At 34.6% G+C, this 21,405-nt stretch overlaps 1 pseudogene; it reads right to left on the bottom strand.

Annotated features, from left to right (window-relative positions):
- Window positions 1–1,294: 1,294 nt before the first annotated feature.
- LOC149243745 (lipase-like PAD4) lies at window positions 1,295–20,945 on the bottom strand (annotated as a pseudogene).
- Window positions 20,946–21,405: the final 460 nt, after the last annotated feature.

The raw sequence follows: 21,405 nt of genomic DNA, 5'->3' as shown, positions 1-21,405 counted from the left end.
TGATATTAAGAACTTATGATATTGGTTTATGTTATTGTAACAAAGGCTATTTACAAATTAAGAATCTTCATTTTATTAATAATAATTTATTAGATCTTTTATTATTAACAATAATTATTAAATTTAATAGTTTAATGTTTAATTTAAACATTATATTTTTTTTCTTCAATGTTCTCACCATATCAACTTGCCTAGATCAGAATATTTGAGAAGTTGATATATACTATATATATCTGAGAGTATATATCAACTTGTCTAGATAACTATCATCAAAGTCCTGATGATGAACTGTGATTAGTGGACTTGTGTAGATAAAGATATTTGACGAGTTGATATATACTATATATATCTAAGAGTATATATCATCTTGTCTAGATAACATTAGTCACAATCCTGATGATAAACCACACTTAGTGGTTCAAAATGTTGTGATTCAAAAATTTGAAATGTGATTTACTTAAAGATTTCTTTCTCTTAATAGAAATTTCCATAATTAAGAATCTTGTTACATAATATATATATATATATATTCTTTTTATAATTAAAAATAATAACTTAAATTAAATAAAAATTATTATTTAGTTAATTTATATAATTTTTTAATAAAATATTTTATAATATATTAATATGTATTTATCGTTCATTTAATTATATAAATACACTGCTGCTAATAGATATAGATACGAATACACTATGATGTGCTAATAAATATCAAGTATAGTTTATTTACAACCCTAACTTTCAATGCTCAGTTATCCTAAATCTGAAGAAAAAATCACCACCTTGTAAATGTACAACCATATGAATTTCATATTGCAGCTGTATAATCACATCCAGTGCACAAAATTTATTTTCTCTGAACAATACATGTCAAATGCATTTATCAAACATTGGGAAACATATTTATAAACATTCGGAACTGTAAATGCTGCAGCAGTCGTCCTTAATTGAATCGATTATCCTTTTCTTGGAATATTTTGGAATCAACTGTAATTTTTTTTTAACCCACTTCTGCGAATTCTCCAGATCAACAATCCAGCAAGTTCAACAAGTTGCAACCATAATGCTAATTTAAATAAACAACTGACTTGGAAGGAGGCCCTTCTCTAGAAAGACCAGAAACGAAATTGAAGGAAGTCCTTTACCTTTAAATTTAAGCTCAAAATTTGCATCGCATAAACAAAACAAACAAACTAATTGGAAGAAGATCCTCTGACAAAACCAACAACCTAATTGGAAGAAGGTCCTGCTAGAAAACGGCTTTTCCATTCAGATACCTGCAAATTCAGCCGTTTCACTTTTCCATTATCTCATATAAAGGAGAGCTCCAGTCAGGGGATTGATTTTTCTTTAACGTTTCCATGCATACCACCAGATCATGAACCTGCTTCCTGCCGAGAAAACATCTGAAGAAATGCTCAGAGCGTTTTCCATCTTTGCCACATACTCTTCAAACTTTTCAAGATTTTTTAGGCTCAGGTGTTGGTGTTGGCCTTGTTTCAGATTTTCCTGGTCTTTCCAAGCCTCTTCTACCTGCGCCAAAAAGCACGAGTCTGAAGTGAGGGATGCACGCATTGTGCGAGGTCTCCGCCCTTTCGAAATGCGAGTTCTTTCTTTCTCTTCCATCCATTTCTCAAGAACTATATGACGATTAGGTCTTCCATCTGAAAGATAGTTACCATTGCCGTTAAAGCGATAATAATGTGCAATATCCAGAGGCTCTACAAATCTTCTGTATGTGTTGCCAGCATTTATCCACTTATTTTGGGATTGGAAATCACTTGGCAATTCATGACCCTCCCATGCTTCAATAATGCCATCCCAAAATATCCCCAGACTTATCCTACGCCCATCAGCTTCTATATCCCGAGCATTGTAATGGTTCTTGAAGGTATCATAATATCCGATGCCACCCTGTTTCTCACGACGCTCTTTATACCACTCAAGCTCTGCCATAGTACTTTGCTTTAGGCTTAATTCAACGGCTAACTTATAAACAATCATGTTATACTTGTTTTCAATTTCTCCAGCCCTCTCCTGAGGGCAAGCTGTGCGTGATCATTCTGCGAAAAGTAATCCACAACATTTCAAGCAGGAATTAGCATGCTGAAATAACATGAATAAACTTAAATTCGAAAGTGCCTATAAAAAAACCTTATATTAAATTTTATATTATAATAATAATGTTGTATGAGATTTTTTGTTTGTGAAATAATGTATGTGAATTTTTTATTAATGAAATAAAATATTCATCTTTAATACAATAATATGGATGCTAAAATTTTCACAGTTTTATATGTTTTAACTTCTGATGTTTTAAAAAACACAAAACACATATAATTAATTATTAAACCCACTAAAACTATTAATTTATGACTTTTTAAAAAAACACTAAACACATATAGTTAATCGTTAAACCCACTAAAACTATACAAATAACTAAAAAGTTGATGAATCCAAATTGACATTACCTTTAATATATTCCAATCTTGATATACAAAAAAAAATGTTTTATAGAAGTGTAAATACTCTACTCTTCCAGACTTAACCCATTAAAGTAACAGTAATATACTTATTTTCAATATATTTTACTAATATTTTTCAAAATATTTTACCGGTATTTATCAATATAAAAACTAGATAAAAAACATAAACATTAGAGTTTCTGTCTCTGTTGTTTAGATGTTATAAATAACTAAAAAGTTTATCAATCCAAATTGACATTACCTTTAATATATTCCAATCTTGATATATAAAAGAGGAAAAATGTTTTACAAAAGTGTAAATACTCTACTCTTCCCCACTTAACCCATTAAACTAACCGTAATATACTTATTTTCAATATATTTTACCAATAGTTTTCAAAATATTTTACCACTATTTATCAATATAAAAACTAGATGAAAAACATAAACATTAGAGTTTCTGTGTTGTTATTTGGATGTTATTTTAAGAAACGTATTGAGTATTACCTGAGCTCCAATACCAGTAGCTTCTAATTGCACTGAAATTCCCATGTCGTAAGATAATTCTGAATCAGGATTAAATGCAAATTTTCTCCCATTTTTGGAGTTTTCTATGACATGTTTCAAAACCGAAGCATACATTATATGCTCTGAAAAACAGTCCTCCACTGTAATATCCCAGGGCTTTTCATGGCTCTGCATTGTCAATTGAAGCATCTTCAAAACGGTGTCAGAATTCTCAATACACGCTGCGCCATGGCTTGAGCAGAACATGTAAGTGCCAACAGGTCTATACGGGCTTCTCTGTGTGATCCTGTCCGACCACTTTTGAGAATCAAACACATAGCTTCGAGTATACTGCAGGACATTATTAAGAAGAATCCTGCAAGCGTCTTGAATAGAAGAATATAGGACTTTTCCATCCCAATAGGGAAAAATAGCAGTCAAAGGCGCAGAAATTGCCTCAATCGGTGCAAGGAGCATCCGAGGAACAATGTCATGCTTGGAAACCACATGACAAAAGTTGCCTCCCCAATTCTCACGGCCAACTGCTTCAACAAGTCTTTCATCTCCGACCAGAGGGCAACCAAATGTGATACAAAAGGAAGAGATTTGCGTTATCCTCTTTTCCAGGAACCACAGTGTAGCCAAGGTTGCAACTGCCCCTCCCAAGGAATGACCAACAAATATAATGGGTTTGAGTTTTCTTTGTCTGGAGTCAGTAGAAGCCTGTAACTGATCAATCTGGAATACATCAATGTTGGAAGGAATTAATTCCAACTACCCGCCATTATTACAGCCGCTAGATTAATCTAGAATTCAGCAGATGTTTTAGGTGCAGTTTCTAGAATTTATTGACAAATGGGCAAGCTTCCTGGAGAAGCCATTGCCCCATCAAACTCCAGAAATTTCTCTGTCATGTATAAATACCTATTCATCATCGAATTAAGGAAAGTGTTCAGAGTTCTGTGTTTAATGTTTATGTGATTAACTGTGTGCTATCTGATTTGGTATTAGAGCAGGTGTGAGGTTGACTTGTGAAGAGCTGTGAGATAGCTCAGTGAGTGCTGGTAAAGCGCTGTGAGCTCAGCGTTGGAGAGTCATGTAAAGGAGGCAGTAAGTCTGAAGGCTCGATTGTGTGCTGTGAATTGGAGTTGTGCGCTGTGAGTTGGAGTTAATAGTAAGCACCATTGAAGGAGGCTGAATCTTTGGTTGTGGAAGAGAGCATTGGCTCTTGGGTGAATCTGTAGCAGAGTGATATTGTATGTGTGAGCTCCTGTCCGAGACATGTTGAGCTGAAGTGGAGAAGCGGCGAACGTTAGTACTGCTACACATTTATTTTTAATTGTTGCAATTGGTGCTGATTAGAGAGCATAGTTCGACGCTGAAAGTCGTGGACTGTGGCGGAGCATGGAAAGTTCAAGGCATTTGGAGCACTGGTAAGAGAGCGCTACTGGAGGGAAGAGTTGCTATAGTAACAGTGAGACAGAGCTGTTGCTTACCGTCTGTTTCTGTAAAGAGCTTAAAGGAGTCTTCACTGCCTTCGCTGGTATAGGGTGTACATAATGGTAAAACCATACTCTCAATATTTTTTATAAATTGATTGCACTATATTTAATCCATATCATACTTGGTGATAATTGAAGGTTTTTTTAATTGATTTTAAGCTGAAGGTCCGGTAGTCTAAAAGTGAGATATTTTATATATTGGAAGTTCGAACTAAGTAAAAAAATAGCTGTGGTTATTGTTTATGGTTGTATTTTTTGTGATTTGGGAGAATTCTTTGTGGTTTTTGAGTGGGTATATTTTGTACGAAGTTTTTAAGAATTAATGGAGACAATGAGCGATGATGGCAGTGAATGGTAAAATCTTGGTTTGTTTCTGGAGTAAGGACATTATCAGTGAATGGTAAAATCTTGGTTTGTTTCTGGAGTAAGGACATTATTTATTGAAATTGTGATAAAAAAAAATAATAAAATGAAATAATAATAATAATAATAATATCTTGGTGGAAAAGGATTTATAAGCTTATTAACAATGGCTAATATATTGGCATAATCTTATTTATCTTAATCTAACAAGTGGGAGTGACGGGAAAACAAAGCAAAGGTGCTTCTGCGGTTGACGGTTAAGGACAACATTATTCCACACATTAGAGAGTGCAAAACATCTAAGGAGACATGGGACACTCTCAAAAATTTGTATGAGACGAAGACTACAAATCGAATATTGTATTTAAGAGTAAGATTCTTTCAATTAAGATGGAAGAAAATGAAAGTGTTAGTGATTTCATTTCTAGAATTAAAGATCTAAATGATAAACTAGGTGACATTGGTGAATCAATATCTAGTACAGACTTGGTTACTGTGACATTAAGTGGAATGCTTGATGAATATCAAATGTTTATAATTGGTCTTTCAGCTAGAGAGAAGGCTCCTACTTTTGATGAGTTGGTAGGTATACTTATGCAGGAAGAAGAGCGAAGAAGAAGCATTAAACAGAAATCTCCTAATTCAGATTTGGCATTGATGGCCAAAGGGAAGCAGTCCTTCAAAGGCAAACAGTGGGAGAAAAATAAAGGCAAAAAGCCACAGGTAAAATAATTTCAAGGTACCCCTTTACTGAGGACAAATGCCAAATCAAGTAGAGATGATGTGTGTTATTACTGTGGAAAACCTGGTCATTTTGCTAAGAATTGCATGAAAAGGAGGTCTAATCAATTTAAACAAAGAAGGCATTCAGGAAATTATGTTGATAGAGATAAAGCAATTAGTCAAGATGTTAGCAATCTCAAATTGTTTGTGTTCAATGCTGCTTTATCAGCAGAAACTGATGATGATAATGATTGGTTTATAGATTTTGGTGCATCAATCCATATGTCATGCAAAAGAGATTGGTTTGATGCTTATCATGAGATTAATAAGGGTGGACACATCTATTTAGGAGATAAGAGATCACATGAAATTAAAGGATATGGTAATATAAGTGCTATGATGCCTAATGGACAAGAAAAACAAATTCAAAATGTGGTGTATGTTCCTCGATTAAAGAAAAACTTAATTTCAGTCTCTACTATCACAAATCAACATTTAAAAGTTAAATTTGTGAAATCACATTGTTTGGTAAAGGATGTGCAGGACAACTACAAGGTTGTTGCAAAAGGAATGAGAGTTGGAGGATTATACAAGTTGGATGTAATGAAGAATGGGCATCAAGCTTTGGCATCAACAGGCATGTCAACTATAGAGCTTTGGCATCAAAGGTATGGGCACTTAAATCATAATGACCTAATGTTACTACAAAGGAAATTGATGGTAGAAGGTCTTCCAATTATAAAGGGTGAACACTTTGAATGTGAAGGTTGTGCACTAGGAAAACAACATAGGGAAGAATTTCCTGTGCATGAAAATAAAAGAAAACGTGAAATACTTGAACTAGTGCATACTGATGTATGTGGTCCAATGCAAACTAAGTCACTTGGTGGAGCATATTACTTCCTTATATTTATTGATGATAGCACTAGATACACCTGGGTATACTTTATAAGAAACAAAAGTGACGTGTTTGAATACTTTAAAGAATTCAAAAATATGGTTGAAAAGCAAACAGGAAAGAACATTAAAATTCTTCGATCAGATAAAGGTGGTGAATACACTTCAGGAGCTTTTATCAAATATTGTAAACAAAATGGAATTATGCAACAATTTATAGTACCACATACACCTCAACAAAAGGGAGTCGCTGAAAGAAAGAATAGAACATTAGTTGAATGTGCTCGAAGTATGATAAAAGTAAAGGACATTCTAATAGTTTTTAGGCTGAAGCCATTAATACAACTGTATATCTTAAAAGTAGAAGCCCTACTAAGTATCTTGAGTACAAAACACCATTTGAAGCATTTTATGGTTTTAAACCTAAAGTTATTCATTTAAGGATATTTGGATGCAAGGCCTTTGCTCATATTCCTAAAGAGGATAGGAGAAAGTTAGATGCCAAAAGCCATCAAATGTATTTTTATTGGATATTGCACTAATCAAAAAGCATATAAAATGTATGATTCAAGTACTCACAAGGTTTTTGCAAGTAGAGATGTTATATTTCATGAGCATGTAGATAAACAAATGAAAGAATATGAACATAATACATGGCAGTCTTCTTATGAAAGCTTTAAGGAAGAAGAAGAAGTTGTGGAATCAACCCAAGAACTAGAACACGTGGACATTCCAAAAGACACATCAAGGGATCAAAGTCCACAAAGAAGTGATAAAGGCACTCCACAGAAAAGAAAAGGAGAAGGTACTCCACAAAGTAATGAACCTCCAAGAAGGTCAACACGACAGATTCAAGCCCCCATCAAGTATAAAGATTATGCTTTAATGTCTCAAGTAATGACTGTGTTTGAGCCCTTAAACTATGAACAAGCCAAAAGTCATAAAGAATGGATGGAAGCTATGAAAGAAGAGTATGACTCTATAATGAAAAATGAAACCTAGGAATTAACAACATTACCTAAAAATAAAGTTCCTATAGGATCAAAATGGTTGTACAAGACAAAATTTAATGCAGATGGTAGCATAGACAAGTATAAAGCAAGATTGGTTGCAAAAGGTTATTCACAAAAAGAAGGAATAGATTATGAAGATACCTTTGCTCCGGTTGCAAAAATGAATACAATCAGAATAATGATAGCATTGGAAACTAAATATGATCGGAAGCTACATCAATTAGATGTAAAGTCGGCTTTTCTAAATGGTGACTTAAAAGAAGAGATTTATCTTGTTCAACCAAAAGGATTTGTAAAGAAAGGTCAAGAACATCTTGTATGCAAGTTAAAAAAGGCCTTATATGGACTAAAATAGGCACCCAGATATTGGTATGAGAAAATTGACAAATTCTTCTTTCAACAAGGATTTAAAAGAAGTAAAAATGATCCTAATTTGTATGTTAAAACATATAGAAATGGGGATATAGTATTACTTTCTATATATGTTGATGATCTAATAATAACAAGGAGTGCTAATAAATTAATCACAGATATAAAAATGAAGTTATCACAGGAATTCGAGATGAAGGATCTTGGTGAGATGCACTATTGTCTAGGTCTTGAAGTATGGAGAAACGATGGAAGAACCATAATGACACAAAGCAAATATACAAATGAAGTACTAAAGAGATTTCATATGAATGAGTGTAAAGCAGTGAGTACTCCGTTGGAACAAAATATCAAATTAAGAAGTGATGATGGAACAAAAGAAGTGAATGGAACATTGTATCGACAATTAGTGGGAAGTCTGAATTACCTCACTACCACCAAATCAGACATTGCTTATGCAGTAAGCATACTTATTCAATTCATGGCTAAGCCTCATGAAAGCCATTGGATAGCTGCAAAAAGGGTCCTTCGATACTTAAAGGGAACTATCAATTTTGGTATTGAATATACTAATGCTTGTAATGTTGAATTGACAGGTCATTCTAATTCTGATTGAGCTGGAAATCTAGATGACAGGAAATCCACCACTGGATACATCTCCAATATAGGATCGGGAGCTATATCATGGAGCAGTAAGAAACAGGCAACAGTTTCCTTGTCATCAACTGAAGCAGAATATAAAGAATTATGTAGTGGCACCTATGAGGCTATATGGCTCAAAAGAATACTTGAAGATGTTGGTGAAGGTCAACAAGAACCTACAGTGATCAAATGTGATAATCAAAGCACCATTAAACTAGGGAAAAATCCTGTATGTCATGCAAGGTCAAAGCATATAGACACCCAATATCATTTTGTAAGAGAAAAGGTCCAATCAAAAGAAATTTCTCTAATGTACTGTAATACAAATGAGAATATAGCTGACATATTCACTAAGTCTCTTGGGAAGGAAAAATTTGAGTCTTGTAGAAGTAAGTTATGTGTTGTAGAAAATCGAGATTATATTTAAGCCTAGCTGAGACTTAGACTAGCAAGCATGTCAATTAAGAGTATGTTTACAATGTATTATATATTTGTTATATGGTTGGAATTAAGGGGGAGTGTTGGAAGAAATTAATTCCAACTACCCACCATTATTACAACCGCTAGATTAATCTAGAATTCAGCAAATGTTTTAGGTGCAGTTTCTAGAATTCATTGACAAATGGGCAAGCGTCCTGGAGAAGCCACCGCCCCATCAAACTCCAGAAATTTCTCTGTCATGTATAAATACCTATTCATCATCAAATGAAGGCAAGTGTTCAGAGTTCTGTGTATATGTGATCAGCGGTGTGCTCTTTGATTATCAACACAATGTTACTTTCCCTTTGAATTTCAATCATTTCATCTAGAATAGCAGAAGTAAACCCTCTCGTTGTGAAATTGAGTTTACTTTTGACAGGTGCATTTAGATAAATCACTTTACCTTTGCTTGGAAATATGTTTTCACCATAATATCCAGGAACAACTTAAGAGCTCCCTGATGGACTTGGGTTGGTTTATCATCGTAACCCTTGAGGCAATCCGAGAATACCTAGTTGTTTGTTTCTATAGTCCCCTCTCCATCGATGAAACTTTCAATTCTGAGAAATGATGGGAAGGCAACATATGTAACGCCTTCATGCTCCTTCAGACTAAAACTCTTTGAATTATTTGCACGACCTGACTCTTCCAAAGCGTTGAACAGTATTTCGCATGAAGCCAGAAAAGCTGCAGTCTCCTAACCAACAGTCATCCTGCAACAACAAATGAGTAAATTAGCACCGTAAGGGAAACCGAGTATGGATCCCTCAAAATCTGGAATTCTGTGCATACAATTTTGCACATTTTTATGAATCGGGAGATAGGGACGACATGACCAAATTCAACAAGAATAAATAATGCCTTCATTATCTGAGATGAAGATCAAAAAATGTGACAATAAAAAACACTATATAAGATTAAATATACAAACTGAGCTTCTAAACAGGATAACTTAGGTGTCTATCACACTGAAATCACTTAGCTTGCCAAAAACTACAGATCAACAACTAGATTATTGGATCTGCCATTACTGGACAGGATCAAACTCCCATTACTATACCACAGCTGTCTTCCCCTGCCTACACCTCAGGAATATTAATACCCGTACTGTTCAAGGGGGAAAGCCTCCTAAAGTTGGCTGGTAAATGATGGGCCTAGAGCCCGCAATAGATGGATTAGTAATTAAAATGAAAAAACACTATATAAGATTACAATTACAAACTGGGCTTCTAAATAGGATCACTGAGGTGTCTATCAAACTGAAACCAATTAGCTTGCCAAAAACTGCAAATCAACAACCAGATTATTGCATCTGCCATTACTGGACAAGATCAAACTCCCCTTACTAATACCACAAGTGTTCTCCCCTGCCTACACCTCAGGAAGATTAATACCCATACTGTTCAAGGGGGAAAGCCTCCTAAAGCTTAGCTGGGAAATGATGGACCTAGAGCCTGCAATAGATGGATGGGTAATTTATAATGAAAAAACAATATATGAAATTACAAATACAAACTGGGCTTCGAAACGGGAGAACTGAGGTGTCTATCACACTGAAACCACTTAGCTTGCCAAACACTGTAGATCAACAACCAGATTATTGCATCTGCCATTACTAGACAGGATCAAACTCCCATTACTAATACTACAGCTGTCCTCCCGTTCCTAGACCTCGGGAAGAGATTAATTCCCAGACTGTTCAAGGGGAAGCCCTCCTAACGCTTAGCTGGGAAATGATGGACCTAGAAAGCCCTCCTAACGCTTAGCTGGGAAATGATGGACCTAGAGGTTGCAACAGATTGGATGGGTAATTTCCAACGACAGAGACCAACCTCAAAAAATTTCTATTTTTAAAGATCACAAAAGTCCATTCTTTTATCCCAAAGTCACCCTAAACTTCTTTAAAAAATTCAATCTTCATATACCAAAAATTTTCTCGCTGATTTATCAAAATGTAAAGAAGACAACCATATCCTCATAAGAAATTATGGAAAACAAAATCCCAATCTTCATATACCAAAAAGTTCCCAGCTGATTTATCAAAATGTAAAGAAGACAACCATATCCTCATAAGAAATTATGGAAAAAAAAAATCCCAATCTTCATATACCAAGAAGTTTCCAGCTGATTTATCAAAATGTAAAGAAGACAACCATATCCTCATAAGAAATTATGGAAACAAAATTCCAAGCTTATCCTTACAGTAGGTAGATGAGTCTTCTTCCATGGTGAGCAATTGTTGCTTGCTTCGATTTGTTGCGCATTGGCTGCGCATTGGCGTTGGGCTTAAGCGCTGAATGTTGCCCATATAATAATTCATAATGGGTACCGGTCGTCCCTGACACTGAAAACAGGGAAACCCAAGAAAGAACAATAGAAGACTTTGAATGGGTATGCAGTGTGGAAACTGTAACTGTCACTGTCAAATACAGTGATTGTCAGCGCTCTGTTTAAGCGAAGCAATGTGAAAAGGTTGATTATCCCGGAGAGCAAAGGAGCCCGGAGAGCCCTGATGAATGAATTATATTTAATTTTTTAAATATAAATTATCCCGGAGAGCCCATGTTCTCAGTTTCTGTGGAAAACCAAAGGAAAAAGAATGGTCAGCGAGTTCCAAGAAAATGCAGTAAGATTGTGATGGAAAGAGATTCCAAATATTTTGTTTAATTGGAAAATGCTTATTTCACCAAAGTAATGCTTGTGTCACGAAGCCTGTACTTTTTTTTTAATGCTAAACAATTATGTATAATTATTAGAGGTGTGTTTTAAATAAATATACTAGTAGTATCAACCTCAATAATAATGACCATGTTTGTTTTCCATCTTGACGTGGCAGCTCTTATTTGATTAAAGGATAGTAGAGACCTATTAGTAATATATAAATATATTTATTATTGTGAAGAGACTATATATATATAAATTTGCCAAAGTATATCACACTTTATTCATATATTTAAATTTACCAATATATTATATCATTAGTGTCTAGTTATTCTAATCTTTTGTAAAGTTTATTTTCATTATTTTCAACCATTCACTTTTGTTTTATATCTCATTATGCTTGGAATGATTGTGGTTTTATGATGAACCAAAAAAAATATAGTTAGTATAAATTTTTAATATATCATATTTTTTTAAATTTTTATGTTTTTATGATGAAAATAAATAAAAAAAAGTTTCGATAAAATTTTAATATTGTTATTTATATTTTTGATGGCTTAATAGTAAAAGTACATATTTTATATAGTTATTAAATTGTTTTAGTTTGCATATTTATAATATTCGGTAAAAAATTAAAAGTTTTACTTTAAATTGATTATTCAATCAACACAATAATTAACTTTAAGATTGTAGAGATAATTTTTCAAGTAGGATGTCAATTAGTCTTTATGATAAGAATCACTTTGCATGTTATGATTTTTGCAACACGAAAACCAACATGTCCATATATTTATATGTATTTGTATTTATAATCTCGAGAGAAAGTATTCCTAGGGATCTATGCCAACCACATTATAACATTCCATAAACTATTATGCACCAACTATTGATATGTATGTGTATTTATAGTATAGAGAGAGTATTACTAGGGGTTTATACTAGACACATTATTATGTTTCATAAACTATTATACACAAACCACATACTAGATCTTATTCAATGAATATGGACATATTACATTAATTATCATTCCTAAGTACATTATATTAATTTTCTCCCTAGGTACCTTAAAACATCACATCGACAGGTTGAATGCATTGGATGCCAATTTTGATGGCATTATTTTGAACTACCAAGGCAGATGGGATAATCATGGGATTTGTAAATCAACCAACCTTATATTGCTTGTAACAAAAGACAAACTACTAAATGTTGTTAGGATTGTAGTTAGGAACATTGAGAAAAACATTAAAGTGGTCAACTGATTAGCTCATATTCTATCAAAGCTTGTCCATGTGGGAAACTAAAGGTTCATCATTTCTACTATTAACCATGGACATATAATTGGAATCAACAAAACTATAATGACTATCATTTTGTATGATTTACCAATTATGAGACATGTTACCGCTGAAGCTAAGAAGTAAGCCTTGGCTCTCTATGTCATGAATTATTGGGATGGACTCTCTATGGATGGTGTTTTAGTACCAAATCCAATGTTGATGGCCTCATGGATGAAGGCAACAACGAGTATGAATATGTCATAGGGATGAGAATGGTCATTCATGCATCTCCTTATGACTATTACAAGGAATAATGTAGGCAAAGGCTTGAGAGTTATCAAAGTTTCTTCCTCTCCACCCTTTCATATGGGACATATTTAGTGGGTCGGTGCGTACGAAACAATAGTTAAATATACCTATCTTGGGTGTATTGGAATAACATCTACAAATATAAAATCCTTCCTTCTGGGAACTCTAGGTGCAAACATAGAGAAGTTACCCTTTCTGTGCAACCCATTTTCAAGCATTATTCTTTAGAATGGTTCATTGTATTTATAAGAAGAAGTATTATAACATTGAAGACATGTTATATATATATATATATATATATATATATATATATATATATATATATATATATATATATATATAGATATAAGTGATGCACAACGTAAGAATTAGTTTAGTGTATTTGATATGATTAAAATATAATATAATAGTTTCACATTTGTGCCACCCATCCCCTTGCGATGTGACGTTGTGCATAACATTGAATCCCTAGTATTTGGATATTTTAATACTATTTTTGACTTAGTGTTAATATAATAGTGGTATTTGTAGTATCATGGTTCATGACAAAAATTCAGGATCTAGTATAACAAGGCTATATCATGGATGATGCAAAGAAGGTGATGCACTATTGTTTCCATTAGGGATTTAAAGTTGCCAACAAACTCTACTCACCAAAACTCCTTCCTCAACTTGTGGTCACATGAAATTAAATTTTCTAGGAGTACACTTGTTTTAGGATTTCATTCCAATTGATATCCCAAGGCTCCATCTAAGCTTGAATATGTTCTCACTAACTGAAATGTATATGTTGGTATGTAAAAAAAAACCCCAGTCTTTGCAACTAGGAAACTTCATATTTGAACTGGGTACATTCACTAGACATTCACCATTAAATTAACATTATAGCTCAATGTTCTTCCTGTAATTAGAATGTTATAGGTCCATATTCACTATTAATCCTAAGCTGGGCATATTTACTATATATTCCACATATATATACACAAATACATTCTAGATCAATGAATAATCAAAAGCACTTGTTATTAAATCTAAAAAGTAAATATTAGATTGCATTTCCCCTAACACGTTACAGTTGGATTTGTGAGGAATATTATGTTACTTTTTTACAAAGGAATCGAATCCCCTATGCAACGCCTCGTCCTATCATTGCTCAAGATTTAACTTTCAATGTTATGATAAAATAAAACACCGTACTCAAAGCCCTCTTACCTTCAACGCAATCAACAAATCTCCATCAAGTCTTCACTCAACATGGTTTTTTTAACTGGTACATTGATCATTATTTCCCAAAAACCTTACTCAACTAGCATAGCTTACATAGGGTATTTCTTTTTAGGACCAAGTTTCCACTGGGTGATTTCCTTCTTCTCTACCCAAATATGACTGCGATCCTCATATTTCAAAACATATTTCTTCAGATATCCACATGGATCCTCAACTAACAAATTTTTGGTTACCCTACACATCAATAGTGATTTCTTATCATCATTTTGACCACTCCTTGGTCACAATCATTTGCTTGGTTTATTGCCAACATCCAAATCTAGGATTCAATTTAACATTGGATCTGACAAAGTAGAATAATATCGAGCCAATGCAATTACAACCACTCTTCAAATGGTGTTGAAACTCTACAGCTAGAATCTCACCACACAGAGACATTGATTCATAAATAATCACATCAACTTTATTCCTCAATCAGCATTCCAAACCCTAATACATGAATTTATTTTTCCTCTACTCAATTTCTACTGAAAAAAACTACCAACCATCGAAACCCCTGCATATATACTCTATTACAATTCCTAAGCAATATTTTGTGCACTCATTTTTCATTACAAGAAACACACAATTCTTGAGTAAACAATCACACACTCATTCATATTGCTATTCAGATTCAAATCGAGAAAATCACTTCATTATAAATACCTAGACAATGATGAACACATAAGCATGTAAATATACTTTTAATAATCAATTTATGTGATTACAAAATTTCATATCCTAATTATACAATATGGGTGTACTTTTTCCCTGGCCTCTCCTATTCCTACTACCTCTCCTATTCCTACTACTCGCTCTTTCTACGTCCTATTGCCTTTTATGTCAGGCTTCCACTGGCTAGCTTGTCTCAACCGCTTCTTATTAAAATGTCAACCATTACAACGGAAAAGATGGAGTTTGTTTCCAACAGCTCACTAATTTAATTATACATGTCCTTGTCTCTAAAAGTATATGACAATTTGTCCCTCTTTACAATTTGCTACATGGCCAAGAGTGTTAACTCATCAAAAATGATCTAACAAACTATATTCCTTCTAGAACTAAGACACTTGTATCTACATGAGAAATTCACTATTTCTAATTTATAGAATCTTCTCTCCTTTAGAAAATTCTATGACCCCCTTAAACCAAGGTTAGAGATATATGTTCCTACATCAAAAGGAGATCCATCTTGCTTTGTAATATAAGAAACAAAATAATGGTAAAGGTGATGCAAGTGCATCTAACCTAGGTCAAATGTTTACTAAGGGAGTTGGTTTCCAAATATTAGGATTTAATTATTTAATTTATTTTTCCTATAGTTTTGAGAGAAAATGAGAATTCTTGTAAATAGGAGAAGGTTCGAGAGTATTTTGGAGGTTTTAGAGAATTGTGGATTAGTTAGCTCTTATATAGGGATAAGGGATTGGATGAGAGATTTTATGGATCATAAGAGATATTGTGTATTAGGGGAATTTTGAGGTCTAAAATGGGTCTCCTAAGAAAATGTACAACCAAAATAAACTTTATAAGAACCAATAGGATTCAAGATGATGATGTCAACCATGGGGGATGATTCACCATTTTTGGAGCAAAAAAATACAAATAATAAAATAATAAAACTATTTTTTCAACTCATATTTTCAACTTATCTCCCTATGGGTTTACTCAAAATTCGAGTGGCAACACTCGTTAGCTACAAAATTTGATTCTTCATCCAAGGAATACCCATGTTGCATACTTTCAATGGACCCTACTACACGAAAAATGAGAAATACATGAAAAAACGTTATTGCAATCACATTTTTCATGTATTTCTCATTTTTCGTGTAGTAGGGTCCATCGAAAGTATGCAACATGGGTACTCCTTGGATGAAGAATCAAATTTTGCATCCAACAAGTGTTTCCACTCGAAATTTGAGTAAACCCATAGGGAGATAAGTTGAAAATACGAGTTGAAAAAATAGTTTTTTCCTTTTTCCCTCTAAAATTTGATGACGTAATCTAATCTTATTTTATTATTTCCACTATTATTTTATAATTCCTTAGGAGGCTCATTTTAGACCTCAAATTCCCCTAATGGAGAGTTAGTTTAGGATCTAGAACCTACTTTAGGTTCGGATCCTTTTGTATAAATCTAGGTGAGCCCATGAGGCATGTAAGTATGTAAAAGTGTGTGAGAGTGAAGAATGAGAGGCCAATAGCTCTCTTGCAAATATTTTATTTATTAATTAATTATTTCTCAAATTTTATGTGCATTTTATTTTCAGTCTTATTATGTATGTGTGTTATTTTTAAGTTAGAGGCCCTATGGCTTGTGGCATCAAAAGGTCTTGGAAAAAAGAACAAGTACACTTATTAAAAATTTAGTTATAGTTAAACAATTTAGTTTAATACCTTTTAGGAAGTGGTTGAAAGGCCTTTCTATTATATATGGATCCAAAACCACCACTCTTATTGTTAGAAATAGATATGGAGAAAGGTTATAACATGTTACATGGGATTTTCTTAATGAGTATGAGCAAATTATATGGCTACTATTTCCAATAATATTTTTTAATTTTAAAATTATAAGATAACATGTTATATGAAATTTTCTAATGATTATATTTAAATTAAATGAATGGTAAACACAGATAGATATCAATTTATAATGAACATCCACATGTTGCTAAATTTTTTTAAAATCATTAAAAAAAAACCAACTAAATTATAAATTTATTATTATTACTATTATTAAAAATTGAAATATAACTTAAACATATGTACATTTAAAAAAGACATGTAAAGCTTGTTGTTGATGTCTGGTATTTCAATTTATGCATTATAAGGTAACCTGTTGGGGAAAAGGGGATACATGGAGGGTTAAGGGTGGCTCTTGGCACCTAGGTCGTGAACTTCTCTCTTGCTTTCATTAATACCAAGTGTTTGGGACTAAGAAGGGGTTGAGGGTCCCCTAAGGGCTTGCGGTTGCCTGGAAATTCTTTGAGCCAGAGAGGAACAAATGGGGGGTTTGGGATCCAAACCGCTTGCATATCTTTCCAGTCTGGGTTTGTATAGTTCTTGGGTGATTTTCAGACCCGGTGGGTTAGGAACGGGGTGTTGCGGCATCACAAAGTTGGAAAGCCTAGCCAACTGGCCGTAGCTCGGCTTCCTGGTAAACCTAGCAGAGGGGAAATAACAGGGAATTGGGGGACTCAAACCCTAGTTCGGCTATCAATTATTCCTTAGCGTGGTTAATTTCATGGATCCTGAGACATGGCAAGGTAGAGGTTCGAATGACAGACCGGGGGGAGGGAATGTTGTCTATCGTAGGTATGTCCTTCACCATTCTCTTAGTGAACTCAATCAAATTTGAGTTACATGGTAATTTCAATGTCCATAGGGGTAGGAGTGAGGAACCGGGGTCTCCAGACCTCGGTGGGCCTATCATTCTAGTTAGAACTTGGTCAACCACTTGCATCCTTTTTCCTATGCATCCCAAAACCTGTGTGTCCGTCAAACTGGTTGTCATAGAGCCAAAGCTAGAAAGCCAGCGGTCAAACTGCACCAAGGGGAGAACTGAGAGGCAGAGGAATTAAAATCATTTACATCTGGGCACAACAAGGAGGAAGGCAAGCTGTGAAGGGATTGGGGGGAATTCGGGTTACAACCCTCAAACCCAGAATCGAGACTCTGTAATGGTGCTTCACATGGAATGTTCGAAGGCTAATACTGACATATGGTTTGGTTTTAATGTTTCTGCTTATGCTACTCTTACAAGTCTATTTAATTTTCCTCCCCTTCTGACTCTATCGCTTCCTGCTTCGGGACAAGGAAAGAAGTCAGGAGTGATCATGGCTAGAAGGAACTTTGATTAAAAGCAAAATGGTGAAGGTTGAAGAGGGCTCGGGAAGAAAAGGGGGTCATCGTCCCTTCAAATAGAAAAACAACAAAAAGAAAACGTTGGTGGCCTCGACCAACAAGACCCAACAAAAGAGGGGCAGGAAAATTGGAGAGGAAAACATGCGGAACCTCATGCATGCATACCATGGGGGAACTCCAGCACATGTTAAGGCCATAATTTCAACATGGGAGGGAGAGCTAAATGCCAAGGTAGCAGCAATGCCGCTTCCAACGAAGGAATGAGATCCCTTGCTCATTGACCCTGGACAAACTCGAGGCTAGAAAACGTTATTCAGATAGATAGCCCAACTTTACTGGGTGATGAAGAACCTACTGGGAAGGGCCATGATAGCAAATAGGAATCTAGAGGAACCACAAAAAACACAACAAGAGGGGCCAAGCTTAAACGATATTCAAAGGGAGATTCAGGATGTACAGGTGCAACGATATCATCAGAATGTCCTCTTAGGCCGAATGGAGAAACAAATCCAAAGCCTGCTGCAGAATTAAATTCCTGGGTTGAGTGCTAAGGACCGTGCTCCCATTGAATCATCGGATGAATGAATGAATATAAGATAGGAAGTAATTCATTTTTGTTGTTACTACAATGATCTTCTCGGACAACATTTACTTTGATAGTAGAATGATTAAACATATAGTAGATACAATAGCTTATTTAGCATGGATGGATATTCTCAAACTGTTTAAATTTTGGATAGCATATGATGTTGATCGGTGGCCAACAAACTTGGTTTCCCTCGGGAAAGTTGAGGCCACTAGACATATTTTTGTTACCTGCCTATATATGATTAATAGAAAAAGAAAGTATTGCCAAGCTTACACACAAAAAAAAAGACATAGAAAGCCCAAGAAGGATAGCTTGAAAGAGTATTCTGTTACTCACAAGTTTATACAAAAGTACGTAGAAGACCTCCATTATATAGAAATGAAGGAGGCCCATTGTCAATTAAGGATAACTACGATAACTTGGCAAATGCAAGTCCTTATGTGAGCTTACAACTCACCATACTTAGCTCATAGGGAAATGAGACATTGGAAAAGACAAACTCCAACACCCCCCCTAAGCGAAACATATGGAGTCACTTAAGAAGAAAGAAAACAAAGAATGGGTCCCGAAAATAAGGCTTGATTAGGTACCCATGTACAAAACTCTCATAAGCGGATAAAGAGAGAAAAACCCATAGGAGAAAACTCCCCCCGAAAAGAGACAAAGATGCCAATGCTCAAATTATATTTAGTTACTCACATTATTATGTTAAAGTACACAGAAAGCCTCCACTATATAGAAATGGAGGAAGCCCAGTGTCAAATAATGATAACTACAACAAATCGATAAATACAAGTCCCTTCATGAGCTTACAACTCACCATACTTAGCTCGTAGGGAAATGAAGTGTTGGAAAAGACAAACTCCAACAAACCCCCCCCACCAAGTGAAACATAGGGAGTAACTAAAGAAGAAAGAAAACAAAGAATGGGTCCCAACAATGAGGCCTAATTAGGTACCCATGAAAAAGCTCTCATAAGCCGAGAAAGAGAGAAAATCCCATAGGAAGAGACTCCCCCCCCACCCCAAAACAGAGAAAGATGTCAATGCTCAAATTATCCTGGAGCTTAAATTGTATTCTCATAATGATCCATTGAATGGCAAGTGTTGAAGTAATGGAACTCCAAAGATGATATCCATAATGATTTCGGTCGATCTCTAAAGTAGGATTGTTGCAGAGGCACGAGGATGGAAAACATTTTCAACTTCTCCAAAAAAATGCTTCAAAGAAACTAGGTGATGGTAAGGAACTAGGACAAAGGCTTCAAACAGAAGGAACACCATCAACCAACAAACAACCAATGAGACATGTCAAGTATGACAAACTCAACTCAAATGGCTTACAACACCACTCCTAAAGTTGTCCAAACATTGTCACTATCACACTGATCAAACACAAAAGATGACAATTGTCAACAAAGGAACGACAACAATATTTGTCATCATCTAACTGTCCCGCTCCCCCCCCCCTAGAACATAACTTCAAAAGAAGCAAGAATCAACAGTCTTCATTGTCAGCAAATTCCCACCCTGAAACACAATTGAGGGAATAATGGAAATCAACAATGAACAACTGATGCAATATAATGACATGAATTCTTGATGTCATGACCATTCATCCATCTATCCATAGTCGATCCTAATGGTTGGCACTGGTCCAAAATTCATTATTTCACATCTCTTCTGTAACGATTTGAATGCAGGACTAGTAATTGACCAAGAATGTTGATGCTTGGGTAATTTCTTCTGATGAGGATGTGCAGATAACTCATTTTTTGTTTTTTTAGACTCAAAGTTGGGTGCCACAACATTTTTATCTGGAATGACATTAACATCTATGTCATCAATATGTTTATCAGGAGAATTTTCTTCAAACACATCACAGTTGGATGCAGGTGATGAGGTAGCAATAGGATTGTATCCAAGACCTGCTCTTGATGTTTGCACTACAGGGTTAATAGGAGCAACGATTCCCTGTCCATTTTTCCAAATTCCACCTCTGGTATATCCCATTTTTCTCAGAAATTAGAATCCAATAACAGTAGTATGCTTTTCAAAACTGGGTGAGACAATAACATGTGATGATTCATGATCATCTGCATCAGCCATCTGACAATCAACATCATCAAGTGTGGAAGAAGGAGAGCTTGGCACCTTAACATCAACTGTCTCCATCTCAAATTTTTGAAGAAGACTAACTTCCAATTCAAGTTCTTGCTTAGACTCTTGCAACTTTTGAATGATCTCATCCTTCTCAATTAGCTTTTGAGACAAGGCATCATAATCTTGTTTCAAAAGATGATATTGCTCCATCATTGTTTCTTTTAAACAATCAATTTGCATAATGTGTTGATTATTTTTCTCTTTTAGTTTCTTCTTCAAATTTGAGTAAGAAAAAGACTCAACTTCCTCCTACAAATCATCAGGGAGATCAATCTTATCTTGAAATTCATTTGCAAACATCTTGAAATAT

The sequence above is a fragment of the Pinus tabuliformis genome, chromosome 8 (assembly GCF_031772625.1).
Source record: "Pinus tabuliformis cultivar Carrire ecotype Pingquan chromosome 8, CPIR1, whole genome shotgun sequence".
In the NCBI taxonomy this organism is placed as follows: Eukaryota; Viridiplantae; Streptophyta; class Pinopsida; order Pinales; family Pinaceae; genus Pinus; species Pinus tabuliformis.
This window is presented reverse-complemented; position numbering and strand designations above follow the sequence as displayed.